This window comes from Petromyzon marinus, unplaced genomic scaffold (assembly GCF_048934315.1).
Source record: "Petromyzon marinus isolate PM22_M1 ecotype Great Lakes invasive population unplaced genomic scaffold, UKy_Petmar_22M1.pri1.0 PM_Scaffold_138, whole genome shotgun sequence".
NCBI classification, from domain to species: Eukaryota; Metazoa; Chordata; class Hyperoartia; order Petromyzontiformes; family Petromyzontidae; genus Petromyzon; species Petromyzon marinus.
The window spans coordinates 193,938-215,021 of record NW_027423100.1 but is presented as its reverse complement, the minus strand read 5'-3'; the positions used below and the strand labels follow the sequence as shown (position 1 = coordinate 215,021).

The 21,084-nt window shown below is 49.4% G+C and overlaps 1 protein-coding gene across 1 annotated transcript in view; it reads left to right on the top strand.

The window, feature by feature from the left end:
• The first annotated feature begins 277 nt into the window (after positions 1-277).
• Positions 278-21,084, top strand: part of LOC142922665 (elongation factor 1-alpha 2) — a 65,840-nt gene continuing 45,033 nt past the window's right edge. Inside the window, exon 1 of the mRNA XM_076063499.1 lies at positions 278-407. The gene's annotated coding sequence lies outside the window, so the exon portion shown is untranslated. The remainder of the gene's footprint in view (positions 408-21,084) is intronic.

Genomic DNA, 21,084 nt, shown 5'->3' with positions numbered 1-21,084 from the left:
TGGGTTGTGTGTGGGTTGTGTGGGTGGTGTGTGTGTGGTGTGTGGGTGGTGATTGGGTGGTGAGTGGGTGGTGTGTGGGTGGGTGGTGTGTGGGTGGTGTGTGTGTGGTGTGTGGGTGGTGAGTGTGTGGTGAGTGTGTGGTGTGTGTGTGGTGTGGTGAGTGTGTGGTGTGTGTGTGGTGTGTGGGTGGTGTGTGTGTGGTGAGTGTGTGGTGTGTGTGTGGTGTGTGTGTGTGGTGTGTGGTGAGTGTGTGGTGTGTGGGTGGTGAGTAGAGAGCGGGGGGGTTACTTTAAGGTCACGTGCTCCACACGATCCCCATTGGTTCCCCGCTGCGGTGCCCCAGTCATGAAGTCTCCCCACGATCCCTCAGCTCCCTTTGTGTCATCGCAGTTGGAACCCGAGGCAAGGTGGGTGGCAGACAGGGAGACACAGAGACACAGAGTGACAGACAGACACAGAGACACAGAGTGACAGAGAGACACAGAGAGACACAGAGACACACAGAGACAGACAGGGAGAGAGACACAGAGTGACAGACAGACAGAGAGACACAGAGACAGAGACACAAAGACAGAGAGACACAGATACACAGAGACAGAGAGACACAGAGTGACAGACAGAGAGACACAGAGACACAGAGACACAGAGAGACACAGACACACAGAGACAGAGAGACGCAGAGACAGAGAGAGACACAGAGACACAGAGAGACACAAAGACACACAGAGACACAGAGAGAGACAGCGAGACAGACAAAGAGACAGAGAGACAGACATAGAGACAGACAGAGAGACAGAGAGATACAGAAACAGAGAGAGAGACACAGAGACAGATAGACAGAGAGAGACAGAGAGACAGACAGAGAGACAGAGAGACACAGAGACACAGAGAGACAGACAGAGAGACAGACAGAGAGACAGACAGAGAGACAGACAGAGAGACACAGAGACACAGAGAGACAGACAGAGAGACAGACAGAGAGACAAGGAGACAGACAGAGAGACAGACAGAGAGACAGACAGAGAGACAGGGAGACACACAGATAGACACAGAGACAGACAGAGAGACAGAGAGAGAGACAGAGAGATACAGATACAGAGAGATACAGAGACAGACAGAGACAGACAGAGACAGCGAGACAGACAAAGAGGCAGGGAGACAGACAGAGAGACAGACAGAGAGACAGAGAGACAGACTGAGAGACACACAGAGACAGACAGAGAGAGACAGCGAGACAGACAAAGAGACAGGGAGACAGACAGAGAGACAGACAGAGAGACAGGGAGACAGACAGAGAGAGAGACAGGGAGACAGACAGAGAGACAGCGAGACAGACCGACAGATAGACACAGAGACAGACAGACAGAGAGACAGAGAGACAGAGAGACACAGAGACAGAGAGACACAGAGACAGACAGAGAGACAGACAGAGAGACAGGGAGACAGACAGAGAGAGACAGGGAGACAGACAGGGAGACAGACAGAGAGACAGAGAGACACAGATACAGACAGAGAGACAGACAGAGAGACAGACAGAGAGACAGACAGAGAGACAGAGAGAGATACAGAGACAGACAGAGACACAGAGACAGAGAGACACAGAGACAGACAGAGAAACAGACAGAGAGACAGACAGAGAGACACAGAGACAGAGAGACACAGAGACAGACAGAGAGACAGACAGAGAAACAGCCAGAGAGACAGAGAGAGATACAGAGACAGACAGAGACACAGAGACAGAGAGACACAGAGACAGACAGAGAGACAGACAGAGAGACAGAGAGACAGACAGAGAGACACAGAGACAGACAGAGAGACAGACAGAGAGACAGACAGAGAGACAGACACAGAGACAAACAGAGAGATACAGACAGACAGAGAGACAGACAGAGAGACAGACAGAGAGACAGACAGAGAGATACAGAGACAGACAGAGACACAGAGACAGAGAGACACAGAGACAGACAGAGAAACAGACAGAGAGACAGACAGAGAGACACAGAGACAGAGAGACACAGAGACAGACAGAGAGACAGACAGAGAAACAGCCAGAGAGACAGAGAGAGATACAGAGACAGACAGAGACACAGAGACAGAGAGACACAGAGACAGACAGAGAGACAGACAGAGAGACAGAGAGACAGACAGAGAGACAGAGAGACACAGAGACACAGAGACAGACAGAGAGACAGACAGAGAGACAGAGACACAGAGAGACACAGAGACAGACAGAGAGACAGACAGGGAGACAGATAACGTCTCAATGTTCTGCTCTGTCTCTGTGCGTGGTTGTGGATTTCTCTGGTCATGTGATTTGCTTCTCCCTCTCTACATTGATCATCATCATCATCACGCTTTTGGAGTTATTTCGCTCCTGTTCCACATTCCCACACAGTGGTGATGCTTGGAGGAGCCTTACACCTGCTAACATAAAAACACTTGAGTTTTAATATGCGTCTCTGTGGGTCTCTATGGGTCTCTGTGGGTCTCCATGAGTCCATATGGATATCTGTGGGTCTCTGACTATGGGTCTCTATGGGTCTCTATGGGTATCCATGAGTCCATATTGATCTCTGTGGGTCTCTATGACTATGGGTCTCTATGGATCTCTGTGGGTCTCCATGAGTCCATGTGGATCTCTGTGGGTCTCTGACTATGGGTTTCTATGGATCTCTATGGGTCTCCATGAGTCCATGTGGATCTCTGTGGGTCTCTGACTATGGGTCTCTACGGATCTCTATGGGTCTCCATGAGTCCATGTGGATCTCTGTGGGTCTCTGACTATGGGTTTCTATGGATCTCTATGGGTCTCCATGAGTCCATATTGATCTCTGTGGGTCTCTGACTATGGGTCTCTATGGGTCTCTATGGGTATCCATGAGTCCATATTGATCTCTGTGGGTCTCTATGACTATGGGTCTCTATGGATCTCTACGGGTCTCCATGAGTCCATGTGGATCTCTGTGGGTCTCTGACTATGGGTCTCTATGGATCTCTTTGGGTCTCCATGAGTCCATGTGGATCTCTGTGGGTCTCTGACTATGGGTCTCTATGGATCTCTGTGGGTCTCCATGAGTCCATATTGATCTCTGTGGGTCTCTATGACTATGGGTCTCTATGGATCTCTGTGGGTCTCCATGAGTCCATGTGGATCTCTGTGGGTCTCTGACTATGGGTCTCTATGGGTCTCTATGGGTCTCCATGAGTCCATATGGATCTCTGTGGGTCTCTATGGGTCTCCATGAGTCCATGTGGATCTCTGTGGGTCTCTATGACTATGGGTCTCTATGGGTCTCTATGGGTCTCCATGAGTCCATATGGATCTCTGTGGGTCTCTATGGGTCTCCATGAGTCCATGTGGATCTCTGTGGGTCTCTATGACTATGGGTCTCTATGGGTCTCTATGGGTCTCTATGAGTCCATGTGGATCTCTGTGGGTCTCTATGACTATGGGTCTCTATGGGTCTCTATGGGTCTCCATGAGTCCATATGGATCTCTGTGGGTCTCTATGACTATGGGTCTCTATGGATCTCTGTGGGTCTCCATGAGTCCATATTGATCTCTGTGGGTCTCTATGACTATGGGTCTCTATGGATCTCTGTGGGTCTCCATGAGTCCATGTGGATCTCTGTGGGTCTCTGACTATGGGTCTCTATGGGTCTCTATGGGTCTCCATGAGTCCATATGGATCTCTGTGGGTCTCTATGGGTCTCCATGAGTCCATGTGGATCTCTGTGGGTCTCTATGACTATGGGTCTCTATGGGTCTCTATGGGTCTCCATGAGTCCATATGGATCTCTGTGGGTCTCTATGGGTCTCCATGAGTCCATGTGGATCTCTGTGGGTCTCTATGACTATGGGTCTCTATGGGTCTCTATGGGTCTCTATGAGTCCATGTGGATCTCTGTGGGTCTCTATGACTATGGGTCTCTATGGGTCTCTATGGGTCTCCATGAGTCCATATGGATCTCTGTGGGTCTCTATGACTATGGGTCTCTATGGGTCTCTGTGGGTCTCTGTTTGGGTCTCTATGGTTCTACATGAGTCTGTGGATCTCTGTGTGGGTGTCTATGGTTCTACATGAGTCTTTGGATCTCTGTGTGGGTCTCTATGGTTCTACATGAGTCTCTGGATCTCTGTGTGGGTGTCTATGGTTCTACATGAGTCTGTGGATCTCTGTGTGGGTCTCTATGGTTCTACATGAGTCTGTGGATCTCTGTGTGGGTCTCTATGGTTCTACATGAGTCTCTGGATCTCTGTGTGGGTCTCTATGGTTCTACATGAGTCTATGGATCTCTGTGTGCGTCTCTATGGTTCTACATGAGTCTCTGTGGGTCTCTGTTTGGGTCTCTATGGTTCTACATGAGTCTGTGGATCTCTGTGTGGGTCTCTATGGTTCTACATGAGTCTATGGATCTCTGTGTGGGTGTCTATGGTTCTACATGAGTCTGTGGATCTCTGTGTGGGTCTCTGTGGTTCTACATGAGTCTGTGGATCTCTGTGTGGGTGTCTATGGTTCTACATGAGTCTCTGGATCTCTGTGTGGGTCTCTATGGTTCTACATGAGTCTGTGGATCTCTGTGTGGGTGTCTATGGTTCTACATGAGTCTCTGGATCTCTGTGTGGGTCTCTATGGTTCTACATGAGTCTATGGATCTCTGTGTGGGTCTCTATGGTTCTACATGAGTCTCTGTGGGTCTCTGTTTGGGTCTCTATGGTTCTACATGAGTCTATGGATCTCTGTGTGGGTGTCTATGGTTCTACATGAGTCTCTGGATCTCTGTGTGGGTCTCTATGGTTCTACATGAGTCTCTGAATCTCTGTGTGGGTCTCTATGGTTCTACATGAGTCTGTGGATCTCTGTGTGGGTGTCTATGGTTCTACATGAGTCTGTGGATCTCTGTGTGGGTCTCTATGGTTCTACATGAGTGTCTGGATCTCTGTGTGGGTGTCTATGGTTCTACATGAGTCTCTGGATCTCTGTGTGGGTCTCTATGGTTCTACATGAGTCTGTGGGTCTCTGTGTGGGTGTCTATGGTTCTACATGAGTCTGTGGAACTCTGTGTGGGTGTCTATGGTTCTACATGAGTCTGTGGATCTCTGTGTGGGTCTCTATGGTTCTACAAGAGTCTCTGGATCTCTGTGTGGGTCTCTATGGTTCTACATGAGTCTGTGGAACTCTGTGTGGGTGTCTATGGTTCTACATGAGTCTGTGGGTCTCTGTGTGGGTGTCTATGGTTCTACATGAGTCTGTGGGTAGCTGTGTGGGTCTTTATGGTTCTACATGAGTCTGTGGGTCTCTGTGTGGGTCTCTATGGTTCTACATGAGTCTCTGGATCTCTGTGTGGGTCTCTATGGTTCTACATGAGTCTGTGGATCTCTGTGTGGGTCTCTATGGTTCTACATGAGTCTGTGGGTCTCTGTGTGGGTCTCTATGGTTCTACAAGAGTCTCTGGATCTCTGTGTGGGTCTCTATGGTTCTACATGAGTCTGTGGATCTCTGTGTGGGTCTCTATGGTTCTACATGAGTCTCTGGATCTCTGTGTGGGTCTCTATGGTTCTACATGAGTCTGTGGATCTCTGTGTGGGTCTCTATGGTTCTACATGAGTCTCTGGATCTCTGTGTGGGTCTCTATGGTTCTACATGAGTCTCTGGATCTCTGTGTGGGTCTCTATGGTTCTACATGAGTCTGTGGATCTCTGTGAGGGTCTCTATGGTTCTACATGAGTCTCTGGATCTCTGTGTGGGTCTCTATGGTTCTACATGAGTCTCTGGATCTCTCTGTGGGTGTCTATGGTTCTACATGAGTCTGTGGATCTCTGTGTGGGTCTCTATGGTTCTACATGAGTCTCTGGGTCTCTATGTGGGTCTCTATGGTTCTACATGAGTCTCTGGATCTCTGTGTGGGTGTCTATGGTTCTACATGAGTCTCTAGATCTCTGTGTGGGTGTCTATGGTTCTACATGAGTCTCTGGATCTCTGTGTGGGTCTCTATGGTTCTACATGAGTCTATGGATCTCTGTGTGGGTGTCTATGGTTCTACATGAGTCTGTGGGTCTCTGTGTGGGTCTAGATGGTTCTACATGAGTCTATGGATCTCTGTGTGGGTGTCTATGGTTCTACATGAGTCTTTGGATCTCTGTGTGGGTGTCTATGGTTCTACATGAGTCTTTGGATCTCTGTGTGGGTCTCTATGGTTCTACATGAGTCTGTGGATCTCTGTGTGGGTGTCTATGGTTCTACATGAGTCTTTGGATCTCTGTGTGGGTGTCTATGGTTCTACATGAGTCTCTGGATCTCTGTGTGGGTGTCTATGGTTCTGCATGAGTCTGTGGATCTCTGTGTGGGTCTCTATGGTTCTACCTGAGTCTGTGGATCTCTGTGTGGGTCTCTATGGTTCTACATGAGTCTCTGGATCTCTGTGTGGGTCTCTATGGTTCTACATGAGTCTGTGGATCTCTCTGTGGGTCTCTATGGTTCTACATGAGTCTCTAGATCTCTGTGTGGGTCTCTATGGTTCTACATGAGTCTCTGGATCTCTGTGTAGGTCTCTATGGTTCTACAGGAGTCTCTGGATCTCTGTGTGGGTCTCTATGGTTCTACATGAGTCTCTGGATCTCTGTGTGGGTCTCTATGGTTCTACAGGAGTCTCTGGGTCTCTGTGTGGGTCTCTATGGTTCTACATGAGTCTGTGGATCTCTGTGTGGGTGTCTATGGTTCTACATGAGTCTGTGGATCTCTGTGTGGGTCTCTATGGTTCTACATGAGTCTGTGGGTGTCTATGGTTCTACATGAGTCTCTGGATCTCTGTGTGGGTCTCTATGGTTCTACATGAGTCTGTGGGTCTCTGTGTGGGTGTCTATGGTTCTACATGAGTCTCTGGATCTCTGTGTGGGTCTCTATGGTTCTACATGAGTCTGTGGGTCTCTGTGTGGGTCTCTATGGTTCTACATGAGTCTCTGGATCTCTATGGTTCTACAGGAGTCTCTGGATCTCTGTGTGGGTCTCTATGGTTCTACATGAGTCTGTGGATCTCTGTGTGGGTCTCTATGGTTCTACATGAGTCTCTGGATCTCTGTGTGGGTCTCTATGGTTCTACATGAGTCTGTGGATCTCTGTGTGGGTCTCTATGGTTCTACATGAGTCTGTGGATCTCTGTGTGGGTGTCTATGGTTCTACATGAGTCTCTGGATCTCTGTGTGGGTGTCTATGGTTCTACATGAGTCTGTGGGTCTCTGTGTGGGTCTCTATGGTTCTACATGAGTCTCTGGATCTCTATGGGTCTCTATGATTCTACATGAGTTTGTGGATCTCTGTGTGGGTATCTATGGTTCTACATGAGTCTGTGGATCTCTGTGTGCATCTCTATGGTTCTACATGAGTCTCTGGATCTCTGTGTAGGTCTCTATGGATCTACATGAGTCTGTGGATCTCTGTGTAGGTCTCTATGGATCTACATGAGTCTCTGGATCTCTGTGTGGGTCTCTATGGTTCTACATGAGTCTCTGAATCTCTATGTGGGTGTCTATGGTTCTACATGAGTCTCTGGATCTCTGTGTAGGTCTCTATGGTTCTACATGAGTCTCTGGATCTCTGTGTGGGTGTCTATGGTTCTACAGGAGTCTGTGGATCTCTGTGTGGGTCTCTATGGTTCTACATGAGTCTGTGGATCTCTGTGTGGGTCTCTATGGTTCTACATGAGTCTGTGGATCTCTGTGTGGGTGTCTATGGTTCTACATGAGTCTGTGGATCTCTGTGTGGGTCTCTATGGTTCTACATGAGTCTCTGGATCTCTGTGTGGGTGTCTATGGTTCTACATGAGTCTGTGGGTCTCTGTGTGGGTCTCTATGGTTCTACATGAGTCTGTGGATCTCTGTGTGGGTCTCTATGGTTCTACATGAGTCTCTGGATCTCTGTGTGGGTCTCTATGGTTCTACATGAGTCTGTGGATCTCTGTGTGGGTGTCTATGGTTCTACATGAGTCTCTGGATCTCTGTGTGGGTCTCTATGGTTCTACATGAGTCTGTGGATCTCTGTGTGGGTCTCTATGGTTCTACATGAGTCTGTGGATCTCTGTGTGGGTGTCTATGGTTCTACATGAGTCTGTGGATCTCTGTGTGGGTCTCTATGGTTCTACATGAGTGTCTGGATCTCTGTGTGGGTGTCTATGGTTCTACATGAGTCTCTGGATCTCTGTGTGGGTCTCTATGGTTCTACAAGAGTCTCTGGATCTCTGTGTGGGTCTCTATGGTTCTACATGAGTCTATGGATCTCTGTGTGGGTCTCTATGGTTCTACATGAGTCTGTGGATCTCTGTGTGGGTCTCTATGGTTCTACATGAGTCTCTGGATCTCTGTGTGGGTCTCTATGGTTCTACATGAGTCTCTGGATCTCTGTGTGGGTCTCTATGGTTCTACATGAGTCTCTGGATCTCTGTGTGGGTCTCTATGGTTCTACAAGAGTCTGTGGATCTCTGTGTGGGTGTCTATGGTTCTACATGAGTCTCTGGATCTCTGTGTGGGTCTCTATGGTTCTACATGAGTCTGTGGATCTCTGTGTGGGTGTCTATGGTTCTACATGAGTCTGTGGATCTCTGTGTGGGTCTCTATGGTTCTACATGAGTCTCTGGATCTCTGTGTGGGTCTCTATGGTTCTACATGAGTCTGTGGATCTCTGTGTGGGTGTCTATGGTTCTACATGAGTCTCTGCATCTCTGTGTGGGTCTCTATGGTTCTACCTGAGTCTCTGGATCTCTGTGTGGGTGTCTATGGTTCTTCATGAGTCTCTGGATCTCTGTGTGGGTCTCTATGGTTCTACAAGAGTCTGTGGGTCTCTGTGTGGGTCTCTATGGTTCTACATGAGTCTCTGTGGGTCTCTGTGTGGGTCTCTATGGTTCTACATGAGTCTCTGGATCTCTGTGTGAGTCTCTATGGTTCTACATGAGTCTCTGAATCTCTGTGTGGGTGTCTATGGTTCTACATGAGTCTGTGGGTGTCTATGGTTCTACATGAGTCTCTGGATCTCTGTGTGGGTGTCTATGGTTCTACATGAGTCTGTGGATCTCTGTGTGGGTCTCTATGGTTCTACATGAGTCTCTGGATCTCTGTGTGGGTGTCTATGGTTCTACATGAGTCTGTGGATCTCTGTGTGGGTCTCTATGGTTCTACATGAGTCTCTGTATCTCTGTGTGGGTGTCTATGGTTCTACATGAGGCTGTGGGTCTCTGTGTGGGTGTCTATGGTTCTACATGAGTCTGTGGGTCTCTGTGTGGGTCTCTATGGTTCTACATGAGTCTCTGGATCTCTGTGTGGGTCTCTATGGTTCTACATGAGTCTCTGGATCTCTGTGTGGGTGTCTATGGTTCTACAGGAGTCTGTGGATCTCTGTGTGGGTCTCTATGGTTCTACATGAGTCTCTGGATCTCTGTGTGGGTCTCTATGGTTCTACATGAGTCTGTGGGTCTCTGTGTGGGTCTCTATGGTTCTACATGAGTCTCTGGATCTCTGTGTGGGTGTCTATGGTTCTACATGAGTCTCTGAATCTCTGTGTGGGTCTCTATGGTTCTATTGGAGTCTCTGGATCTCTGTGTGGGTCTCTATGGTTCTACATGAGTCTGTGGGTCTCTGTGTGGGTGTCTATGGTTCTACATGAGTCTGTGGATCTCTGTGTGGGTGTCTATGGTTCCACATGAGTCTCTGGATCTCTATGGGTCTCTATGATTCTACATGAGTTTGTGGATCTCTGTGTGGGTCTCTATGGTTCTACAAGAGTCTCTGGATCTCTGTGTGGGTCTCTATGGTTCTACATGAGTCTCTCGATCTCTGTGTGAGTCTCTATGATTCTACAGGAGTCTCTGGATCTCTGTGTGGGTGTCTATGGTTCTACATGAGTCTGTGGGTCTCTGTGTGGGTCTCTATGGTTCTACATGAGTCTGTGGGTCTCTGTGTGGGTCTCTATGGTTCTACATGAGTCTGTGGATCTCTGTGTGGGTGTCTATGGTTCTACATGAGTCTGTGGATCTCTGTGTGGGTCTCTATGGTTCTACATGAGGCTCTGGATCTCTGTGTGGGTCTCTATGGTTCTACATGAGTCTCTAGATCTCTGTGTGGGTGTCTATGGTTCTACATGAGTCTCTGGATCTCTGTGTGGGTCTCTATGGTTCTACATGAGTCTGTGGATCTCTGTGTGGGTCTCTATGATTCTACATGAGTCTGTGGATCTCTGTGTGGGTGTCTATGGTTCTACATGAGTCTCTGGATCTCTGTGTGGGTCTCTATGGTTCTACATGATTCTCTGGATCTCTGTGTGGGTCTCTATGGTTTTACATGAGTCTGTGGATCTCTGTGTGGGTGTCTATGGTTCTACATGATTCTCTGGATCTCTGTGTGGGTCTCTATGGTTCTACATGAGTCTCTGGATCTCTGTGTGGGTCTCTATGGTTCTACATGAGTCTGTGGATCTCTGTGTGGGTGTCTATGGTTCTACATGAGTCTGTGGATCTCTGTGTGGGTGTCTATGGTTCTACATGAGTCTCTAGATCTCTGTGTGGGTGTCTATGGTTCTACAAGAGTCTCTGGATCTCTGTGTGGGTCTCTATGGTTCTACAAGAGTCTCTCGATCTCTGTGTGGGTATCTATGGTTCTACATGAGTCTCTGGATCTCTGTGTGAGTCTCTATGGTTCTACAGGAGTCTGTGGATCTCTGTGTGGGTCTCTATGGTTCTACATGAGTCTCTGGATCTCTGTGTGGGTCTCTATGGTTCTACATGAGTCTCTGAATCTCTGTGTGGGTCTCTATGGTTCTACAAGAGTCTCTGGATCTCTGTGTGGGTGTCTATGGTTCTACATGAGTCTGTGGGTCTCTGTGTGGGTGTCTATGGTTCTACATGAGTCTCTGGATCTCTGTGTGGGTCTCTATGGTTCTACATGAGTATGTGGATCTCTGTGTGGGTCTCTATGGTTCTACATGAGTCTGTGGATCTCTGTGTGGGTGTCTATGGTTCTACATGAGTCTGTGGATCTCTGTGTGGGTCTCTATGATTCTACATGAGTCTGTGGATCTCTGTGAGGGTGTCTATGGTTCTACATGAGTCTGTGGATCTCTGTGTGGGTCTCTATGGTTCTACATGAGTCTCTGGATCGCTGTGTGGGTCTTTATGGTTCTACATGAGTCTGTGGATCTCTGTGTGGGTCTCTATGGTTCTGCATGAGTCTCTGGATCTCTGTGTGGGTGTCTATGGTTCTACATGAGTCTGTGGATCTCTGTGTGGGTCTCTATGGTTCTACATGAGTCTGTGGATCTCTGTGTGGGTGTCTATGGTTCTACAAGAGTCTCTGGATCTCTGTGTGGGTGTCTATGGTTCTACATGAGTCTGTGGATCTCTGTGTGGGTCTCTATGGTTCTACATGAGTCTCTGGATCTCTGTGTGGGTGTCTATGGTTCTACATGAGTCTGTGGGTCTCTGTGTGGGTCTCTATGGTTCTACATGAGTCTCTGGATCTCTGTGTGGGTGTTTATGGTTCTACATGAGTCTGTGGATCTCTGTGTGGGTCTCTATGGATCTACATGAGTCTGTGGGTCTCTGTGTGGGTCTCTATGGTTCTACATGAGTCTGTGGATCTCTGTGTGGGTGTCTATGGTTCTACATGAGTCTGTGGATCTCTGTGTGGGTGTCTATGGTTCTTCATGAGTCTCTGGATCTCTGTGTGGGTCTCTATGGTTCTACAAGAGTCTGTGGGTCTCTGTGTGGGTCTCTATGGTTCTACATGAGTCTTTGGATCTCTCTGTGGGTGTCTATGGTTCTACATGAGTCTGTGGGTCTCTGTGTGGGTGTCTATGGTTCTACATGAGTCTGTGGGTCTCTGTGTGGGTCTCTATGATTCTACATGATTCTCTGGATCTCTCTGTGGGTGTCTATGGTTCTACATGAGTCTGTGGATCTCTGTGTGGGTCTCTATGGTTCTACATGAGTCTCTGGATCTCTGTGTGGGTCTCTATGATTCTACATGAGTCTCTGGATCTCTGTGTAGGTCTCTATGGGTCTACATGAGTCTGTGGATCTCTGTGTAGGTCTCTATGGTTCTACATGAGTCTCTGGATCTCTGTGTGGGTCTCTATGGTTCTACATGAGTCTGTGGATCTCTGTGTGGGTCTCTATGGTTTTACATGAGTCTGTGGGTCTCTGTGTGGGTCTCTATGGTTCTACATGAGTCTGTGGATCTCTGTGTGGGTCTCTATGGATCTACATGAGTCTGTGGATCTCTGTGTGGGTGTCTATGGTTCTACATGAGTCTCTGGATCTCTGTGTGGGTCTCTATGGTTCTACATGAGTCTCTGGATCTCTGTGTGGGTCTCTATGGTTCTACATGAGTCTCTGGATCTCTGTGTGGGTGTCTATGGTTCTACATGAGTCTGTGGATCTCTGTGTGGGTGTCTATGGTTCTACATGAGTCTGTGGATCTCTGTGTGGGTCTCTATGGTTCTACATGAGTCTCTGTATCTCTGTGTGGGTGTCTATGGTTCTACATGAGGCTGTGGGTCTCTGTGTGGGTCTCTATGGTTCTACATGAGTCTCTGGATCTCTGTGTGGGTCTCTATGGTTCTACATGAGTCTCTGGATCTCTGTGTGGGTCTCTATGGTTCTACATGAGTCTCTGGATCTCTGTGTGGGTGTCTATGGTTCTACAGGAGTCTGTGGATCTCTGTGTGGGTCTCTATGGTTCTACATGAGTCTGTGGATCTCTGTGTGGGTGTCTATGGTTCTACATGAGTCTCTGGATCTCTCTGTGGGTGTCTATGGTTCTACATGAGTCTCTGGATCTCTGTGTGGGTCTCTATGGTTCTACATGAGTCTGTGGATCTCTGTGTGGGTCTCTATGGTTCTATTGGAGTCTCTGGATCTCTGTGTGGGTCTCTATGGTTCTACATGAGTCTGTGGATCTCTGTGTGGGTGTCTATGGTTCTACAGGAGTCTGTGGATCTCTGTGTGGGTCTCTATGGTTCTACATGAGTCTCTACATCTCTGTGTGGGTCTCTATGGTTCTACATGAGTCTCTGGATCTCTGTGTGGGTCTCTATGGTTCTACATGAGTCTCTAGATCTCTGTGTGGGTCTCTATGGTTCTACATGAGTCTCTGGATCTATGTGTGGGTGTCTATGGTTCTACACGAGTCTGTGGATCTCTGTGTGGGTCTCTATGGTTCTACATGAGTCTCTGGATCTCTGTGTGGGTCTCTATGGTTCTACATGAGTCTCTGGATCTCTGTGTGGGTGTCTATGGTTCTACAGGAGTCTGTGGATCTCTGTGTGGGTCTCTATGGTTCTACATGAGTCTCTACATCTCTGTGTGGGTCTCTATGGTTCTACATGAGTCTCTGGATCTCTGTGTGGGTCTCTATGGTTCTACATGAGTCTCTAGATCTCTGTGTGGGTCTCTATGGTTCTACATGAGTCTCTGGATCTATGTGTGGGTGTCTATGGTTCTACACGAGTCTGTGGATCTCTGTGTGGGTCTCTATGGTTCTACATGAGTCTCTGGATCTCTGTGTGGGTCTCTATGGTTCTACATGAGTCTCTGGATCTCTGTGTGGGTCTCTATGGTTCTACATGAGTCGCTGGATCTTTGTGTGGGTCTCTATGGTTCTACATGAGTCTGTGGATCTCTGAGTGGGTGTCTATGGTTCTACATGAGTCTCTGGATCTCTCTGTGGGTGTCTATGGTTCTACATGAGTCTCTGGATCTCTGTGTGGGTCTCTATGGTTCTACATGAGTCTGTGGATCTCTGTGTGGGTCTCTATGGTTCTACATGAGTCTCTGGATCTCTGTGTGGGTGTCTATGGTTCTACATGAGTCTGTGGGTCTCTGTTTGGGTCTCTATGGTTCTACATGAGTCTCTGGGTCTCTGTGTGGGTCTCTATGGTTCTACATGAGTCTGTGGATCTCTGTGTGGGTCTCTATGGTTCTACAAGAGTCTCTGGATCTCTGTGTGGGTCTCTATGGTTCTACAAGAGTCTCTGGATCTCTGTGTGGATCTCTATGGTTCTACATGAGTCTGTGGATCTCTGTGTGGGTCTCTATGGTTCTACATGGGTCTCTGGATCTCTGTGTGGGTCTCTATGGTTCTACATGAGTCTCTGGATCTCTGTGTGGGTCTCTATGGTTCTACATGAGTCTCTGGATCTCTGTGTGGGTCTCTATGGTTCTACATGAGTCGCTGGATCTCTGTGTGGGTCTCTATGGTTCTACATGAGTCTGTGGATCTCTGTGTGGGTGTCTATGGTTCTACATGAGTCTCTGGATCTCTCTGTGGGTGTCTATGGTTCTACATGAGTCTCTGGATCTCTGTGTGGGTCTCTATGGTTCTACATGAGTCTGTGGATCTCTGTGTGGGTCTCTATGGTTCTACATGAGTCTCTGGATCTCTGTGTGGGTGTCTATGGTTCTACATGAGTCTGTGGGTCTCTGTTTGGGTCTCTATGGTTCTACAAGAGTCTCTCGATCTCTGTGTGGGTATCTATGGTTCTACATGAGTCTCTGGATCTCTGTGTGGGTCTCTATGGTTCTACATGAGTCTCTGGATCTCTGTGTGGGTCTCTATGGTTCTACATGAGTCGCTGGATCTCTGTGTGGGTCTCTATGGTTCTACATGAGTCTGTGGATCTCTGTGTGGGTGTCTATGGTTCTACATGAGTCTCTGGATCTCTCTGTGGGTGTCTATGGTTCTACATGAGTCTCTGGATCTCTGTGTGGGTCTCTATGGTTCTACATGAGTCTGTGGATCTCTGTGTGGGTCTCTATGGTTCTACATGAGTCTGTGGATCTCTGTGTGGGTCTCTATGGTTCTACATGAGTCTCTGGATCTCTGTGTGGGTCTCTATGGTTCTACATGAGTCTGTGGATCTCTGTGTGGGTCTCTATGGTTCTACATGAGTCTCTGGATCTCTGTGTGGGTGTCTATGGTTCTACATGAGTCTGTGGGTCTCTGTTTGGGTCTCTATGGTTCTACATGAGTCTCTGGGTCTCTGTGTGGGTCTCTATGGTTCTACATGAGTCTGTGGATCTCTGTGTGGGTCTCTATGGTTCTACAAGAGTCTCTGGATCTCTGTGTGGGTCTCTATGGTTCTACAAGAGTCTCTGGATCTCTGTGTGGATCTCTATGGTTCTACATGAGTCTGTGGATCTCTGTGTGGGTCTCTATGGTTCTACATGGGTCTCTGGATCTCTGTGTGGGTCTCTATGGATCTCTTCCCTTCGATATCAGGAAGTCACTCGGGAGCTCTTCTGCACTTTAAAATCATCGTCGAGATAGCCAAACTAATTTCTTTAGAACCTGCGATTGGCACGGTGGGCTACGTACGGTGTGATAGGAGCCCAACGCACAAACACAACTCGTCACACACCCCGAATGCGCGTGCTGACTGGGTCTTAAGCGCGGAAGAGTAGGCCAAAAACCAGCACACTCTTCTACGCTTGGAGAGACAAGAGTCGAGTGTGGGGGTGGGGCTTTGCGGACAGCGTCACCGCCTGCTCCCTAGAGCGGCTCCTATTGGCTGGACGCGGCGGTGGTGACGTCGGCGCAGAGCTTGCAGGGCGTGACCCACCCCTACACTCCCACCACCACCCCCCCCCCGTGGCTCCAGATCTGATTGGTCGCGGGGCCACGTGGCTCGAGCCCCTTTGTGGTAACGCCCCCGAAATGGAAGTCGCTCGCTCGCTCGCCAGCCGGAGGTCCAATGAGATATTAAAACAAAACAACGACATTATTTTTACATATTCTTGGTTCTTTCGGTAAAGCCACGTACAAGGGAAACAATGAGATCATAAAAATATGAAACAATAATTTATTGTTTTATAATTTTTATTGTTTTTTATATTTTTATTATTTTATCGTTTCCCTTCTTACGTGGTGACTTTACCGGAAACAACCAAGAATATGAATCCCTGCATTCACGAAAGCTTTAAATCAAAATTATATTTACATGTTTACTCGATTAAGCTTACAAGGGATGCAAGGAAGGTTTTGCCCGAGATTGGCCACGTGGTTGAGGCCTTTAGCAGGTCCGAAATGGAAGTCGGTCGCTCGCCAGCTGGAGGTCCAATAAGATTTTTAAACAAAACAAACAACACCATGGTTATATGTTCATGGATTAGGCTTCTAGGGGATACAAGGCAGGAATTATCCCGAGATTGGCCACGTGGTTGAGGTCCTTTCCTAGACGCCAACGGAAGTCAGTCGCTCACCAGGTGACGATTTAATAGACATTAAAACAACGATAGATTTTGGGGCTTCACGGTGGCTATGAGATGTTGACTACCTCGCCTGGTGTGCAGGAGGTCGTGGGTTCGATCCCGATCCTCACGATGCCTGCTGCTGCTGTAGATGTGGAGTCTGCGTGTCTCTCTCATCATCATCATCATCACGGTGGCTATGAGATGTTGACTACCTCGCCCGGTGTGCTGGAGGTCGTGGGTTCTACCCCGATCCTCACGATGCCTGCTGCTGCTGCTGTAGATGTGGAGTTTGAGTGTCTCTCTCTCATCATCATCATCACGGTGGCTATGAGATGTTGACTACCTCACCTGGTGTGCAGGAGGTCGTGGGTTCTACCCCGATCCTCACGATGCCTGCTGCTGCTGCTGTAGATGTGGAGTTTGAGTGTCTCTCTCTCTCATCATCATCATCATCACGGTGGCTATGAGATGTTTACTACCTCGCCTGGTGTACTGGAGGTCGTATGTTCCATCCCGACCTTGACAATGCCTGCTGCTGCTGCATATTTGGAGTCTGCGTGTCTCTCTCATCATCATCATGGTGGCTAGGAGATGTTAACTACCTCGCCTAGTATAGAGGAGGTCGTAGGTTCGATCCCGATCCTGACGATGCCTGCTGCTGCTGTATATTTGGAGTCTGCGTCTCTCTCTCTCATCATCATCATCACGATGGCTATGAGATGTTGACTACCTCGCCTGATGTACAGGAGATCGTAGGTTCGATCCCGACCCTGACGATGCCTGCTGCTGTAGATGTGGAGTCTGAGTGTCTCTCTCTCTCATCATCATCACGGTGGCTAGGAGATGTTGACTACCTCGCCTGGTACACAGGAGGTCGTAGGTTCGATCCCGACCCTGACGACGCCTGTTGCTGCTGCTGCTGTATATTTGGAGTCTGTGTCTCTCTCTCTCATCATCATCATCACGGTGGCTAGGAGATGTTGACTACCTCGCCTGGTGTACAGGAGGTAGTAGGTTCGATCCCGACCCTGACGATGCCTGCTGCTGCTGTATATTTGGAGTCTGCGTCTCTCTCTCTCTCATCATCATCATCACGATGGCTATGAGATGTTGACTACCTCGCCTGGTGTACAGGAGGTCGTGGGTTCGATCCCGGACCCTCACGATGCCTGCTGCTGCTGCTGTAGATGTGGAGTTTGAGTGTCTCTCTCTCATCATCATCATCACGATGGCTATGAGATGTTGACTACCTCGCCTGGTGTACAGGAGGTCGTGGGTTCGATCCCGACCCTGACGACGCCTATTGCTGCTGCTGCTGCTGTATATTTGGAGTCTCTCTCTCCCCGTGTTTTTCCCCTCCACATTTAGAATCCACGTGACGCGTCCCGAGAGTTATTTGCCTGCTGCTGCTGCTGCTATTAATGTCCACGTGATGGCGATGGTAAGCCGTCACTTCGTCGGGCAGCTATGGTCACGTGGATAGCCAACGTCGCTTCTTAAATGAAATAGCCACTACATGGCGGGTGGGTGGAGCCCGAACATCTTGTCGAGGTGTAATATGGGGCCGTCCATAAATGACGTCAAGCACCTAGGGGGTGTGTGGGGGGGGGCGGTCAGACGTTTGTGACGTTGTGTGATGAAGGGGGGGGGGGGTAGGGGGTTTTAGAAATGTGACGTCACATCAAAATGCGCGACTTTAAATAAATACAGACAACGCGTTAAGCACGCAACTACAACGACAATAGTTCAAAGCGATTTGAAGAATGTTTTTTATATTTATATTTTTTTTGGGGGGGGTGGGGGAGGGGGGTGGTGGGCAGAGCTTTGTGACGTCATATTTGAGGGGGGAAGGTCTGGCTTTTTGTGACGTCGTGTGACGAAGTGGTGGGAGGTGGGTGGGGGTTGGGGGGGTGTGACGTCATTCATGGACGTCCCCTAAGACGTTGAAACGCCTTTTGTCGTCATCTGGTCCAACACCGATGTGGAGAACTCAAGGGCTCTAAGAAAAGCCGTCTCGGGTGTGGACCAATCAAACTCAAGGGCAGTGCCAATATGATGATCAGAGTTGTCTCTCGTTGATTTTTCTCTTGTTATATATTTTATATTTCGATTGCTCGTGTGTTGTGGTTATTGTAAAACATGGTCCCCTCGTATAAAGGACGTCAGCTCTGGTGCCAGGTAAAAGGGTAAAAACAAAACCCCCCTATTGGGGTATTCAAACAAAGCCGGTGAAAGTTGAAACTCAGCTGCTGGCACGTCACTGGCCGAAGCTTGTGGCATGGAGCGGAGGCGAGCAAGGGTCAGGCGGCTCCCTTACCACACGTTGGAAGGAAATTTGAATCGCTGTGCGGGGTGGGTGGAGTGGGTGGAGTGGGTGGAGTGGGGGTGTGGGTGGAGTGGGGGTGGGTGGGGGTGGGGTGGGTGGGGGTGGGTGTGAGTGTGGGGCTAGTGGTGGGTGGAGTGGGTGGGTGTGGGGATGGGAGTGGCGTGGAGCGGAGGCGAGCAAGGGTCAGGCGGCTCCCTTACCACACGTTGGAAGGAAATTTGAATCGCTGTGCGGGGTGGGTGGAGTGGGTGGAGTGGGGGTGGGTGGAGTGGGGGTGGGTGGGGGTGGGGTGGGTGGGGGTGGGTGTGAGTGTGGGGCTAGTGGTGGGTGGAGTGGGTGGGTGTGGGTGGTGTGGGTGGGTGTGGGTGGTGTTGGGATGGGAGTGGCGTGGAGCGGAGGCGAGCAAGGGTCAGGCGGCTCCCTTACCACACGTTGGAAGGAAATTTGAATCGCTGTGCGGGGTGGGTGGAGTGGGTGGAGTGGGTGGAGTGGGGGTGGGTGGAGTGGGGGTGGGTGGGGGTGTGGGTGGAGTGGGGGTGGGTGTGAGTGTGGGGCTAGTGGTGGGTGGAGTGGGTGGGTGTGGGGATGGGAGTGGCGTGGAGCGGAGGCGAGCAAGGGTCAGGCGGCTCCCTTACCACACGTTGGAAGGAAATTTGAATCGCTGTGCGGGGTGGGTGGAGTGGGTGGAGTGGGTGGAGTGGGGGTGTGGGTGGAGTGGGGGTGGGTGGGGGTGTGGGTGGAGTGGGGGTGGGTGTGAGTGTGGGGCTAGTGGTGGGTGGAGTGGGTGGGTGTGGGTGGTGTGGGTGGGTGTGGGTGGTGTGGGGATGGGAGTGGGTGGGGTGGGGTGTGGGTGGGTGGAGTGGGTGGGTGTGGGGTGGGGTGGGGTGGAGTGGGTGTGGGGGTGAGGGTGGGAGTGGGTGGGGTGGGGGTGGGGGCAGGGCTGAGAGTGTGGGGGGTGGGGCTGGGGGTGGGTGGAGTGGGTGTGGGAGTGGGTGGGGTGGGTGGGGTGGGTGTGGGGGCGGGGCCGAGGGTGGTGGGGGGCGGGGCCGAGGGTGGGGGGGCGGGGCCGAGGGTGGGGGGGCGGGGCTAGCAGTGGTTCGGTACCCAACAGAAGGGCCTTCATCATGGGATCCCCTTTGCCATCACCAAAATATAATCATAATAATAATAGGCACTGTGCTTCTTCCTGTAAAGTCACGTGGGTAGAAAACGAAACAGGTCACGTGACGTTTCGGGCTCAACGCAAGCGGGCATCGCCAGGCGGGACAGCCGCAGCATTGTCCCAACCTCATGACGAATGCTTGTGCTGCGCACGGAACGTCACGTGATCTATTGTCTTTCTACCCCACGTGATGACTCTACCGACAGGGCCAGCGAGTTTGGGCACCTGCACTCACGAAAGTTTCGAATCAAGATTGATGCTGCAGGGTTTTTGCCGCTCCCCTCCACCCATTTTTTTTCCCCCGGCAACAAACAGGAACAGCTTTGCTAAGATCCCCTGCAGAAGATTTCGTTTTGGTAGTTTCAGCATCTCAGCTACGCCAGTTTTGTCGCCAGAAACAAAGGGGACAAACTCTATTATTAATATTGTTTGGTACTGACAAAGGAGGTCTAATGATGTAGATGCTCACCACGAGCCCTCAATACTCTGATAGTGGCGTTGTCTTTGGGCTGTGTGACGCCTTTTGGCGTCCTCTGGTCTAGCACCGTTTGAGACGAGGCTCAAAAGAAAACTGTCTTTGGTGTGGACCAATCAGATTCAAGGACAATGCATATACATTATCAGTGTGGTTGTTTGTATTTTGACCACAAGTGTATTGTGGGTAATGCACCACGTGATTCCTTGTCAAAAGGTTTCAGATTTGTTGCCAGACAAAAAGGGGACAAACTCTATTATTAATATTGTTTGGTACTGACAAAGGAGGTCTAATGATGTAGATGCTCACCACGAGCCCTCAATACTCTGATAGTGGCGTTGTCTTTGAGCTGTGTGACGCCTTTTGGCGTCCTCTGGTCTAGCACCGTTTGAGACGAGGCTCAAAAGAAAAAGCCGTCTCTGGTGTGGACCAATCAGATTCAAGGACAATGCATATACATTATCAGTGTGTTTTTTTGTATTTTAACAAGTGTATTGTGGGTAATGCACCACGTGATTCCTTGTCAAAAGGTTTCAGATTTGTTGCCAGACAAAAAGGGGACAAACTCTATTATTGTATTCTGGTACCGGCAGAGGAGGTCTAATGATGTAGATGCTCACCACGAGCCCTCAATACTCTGATAGTGGCGTTGTCTTTGAGCTGTGTGACGCCTTTTGGCGTCCTCTGGTCTAGCACCGTTTGAGACGAGGCTCAAAAGAAAAAGCCGTCTCTGGTGTGGACCAATCAGATTCAAGGACAATGCATATACATTATCAGTGTGTTTTTTTGTATTTTAACAAGTGTATTGTGGGTAATGCACCACGTGATTCCTTGTCAAAAGGTTTCAGATTTGTTGCCAGACAAAAAGGGGACAAACTCTATTATTAA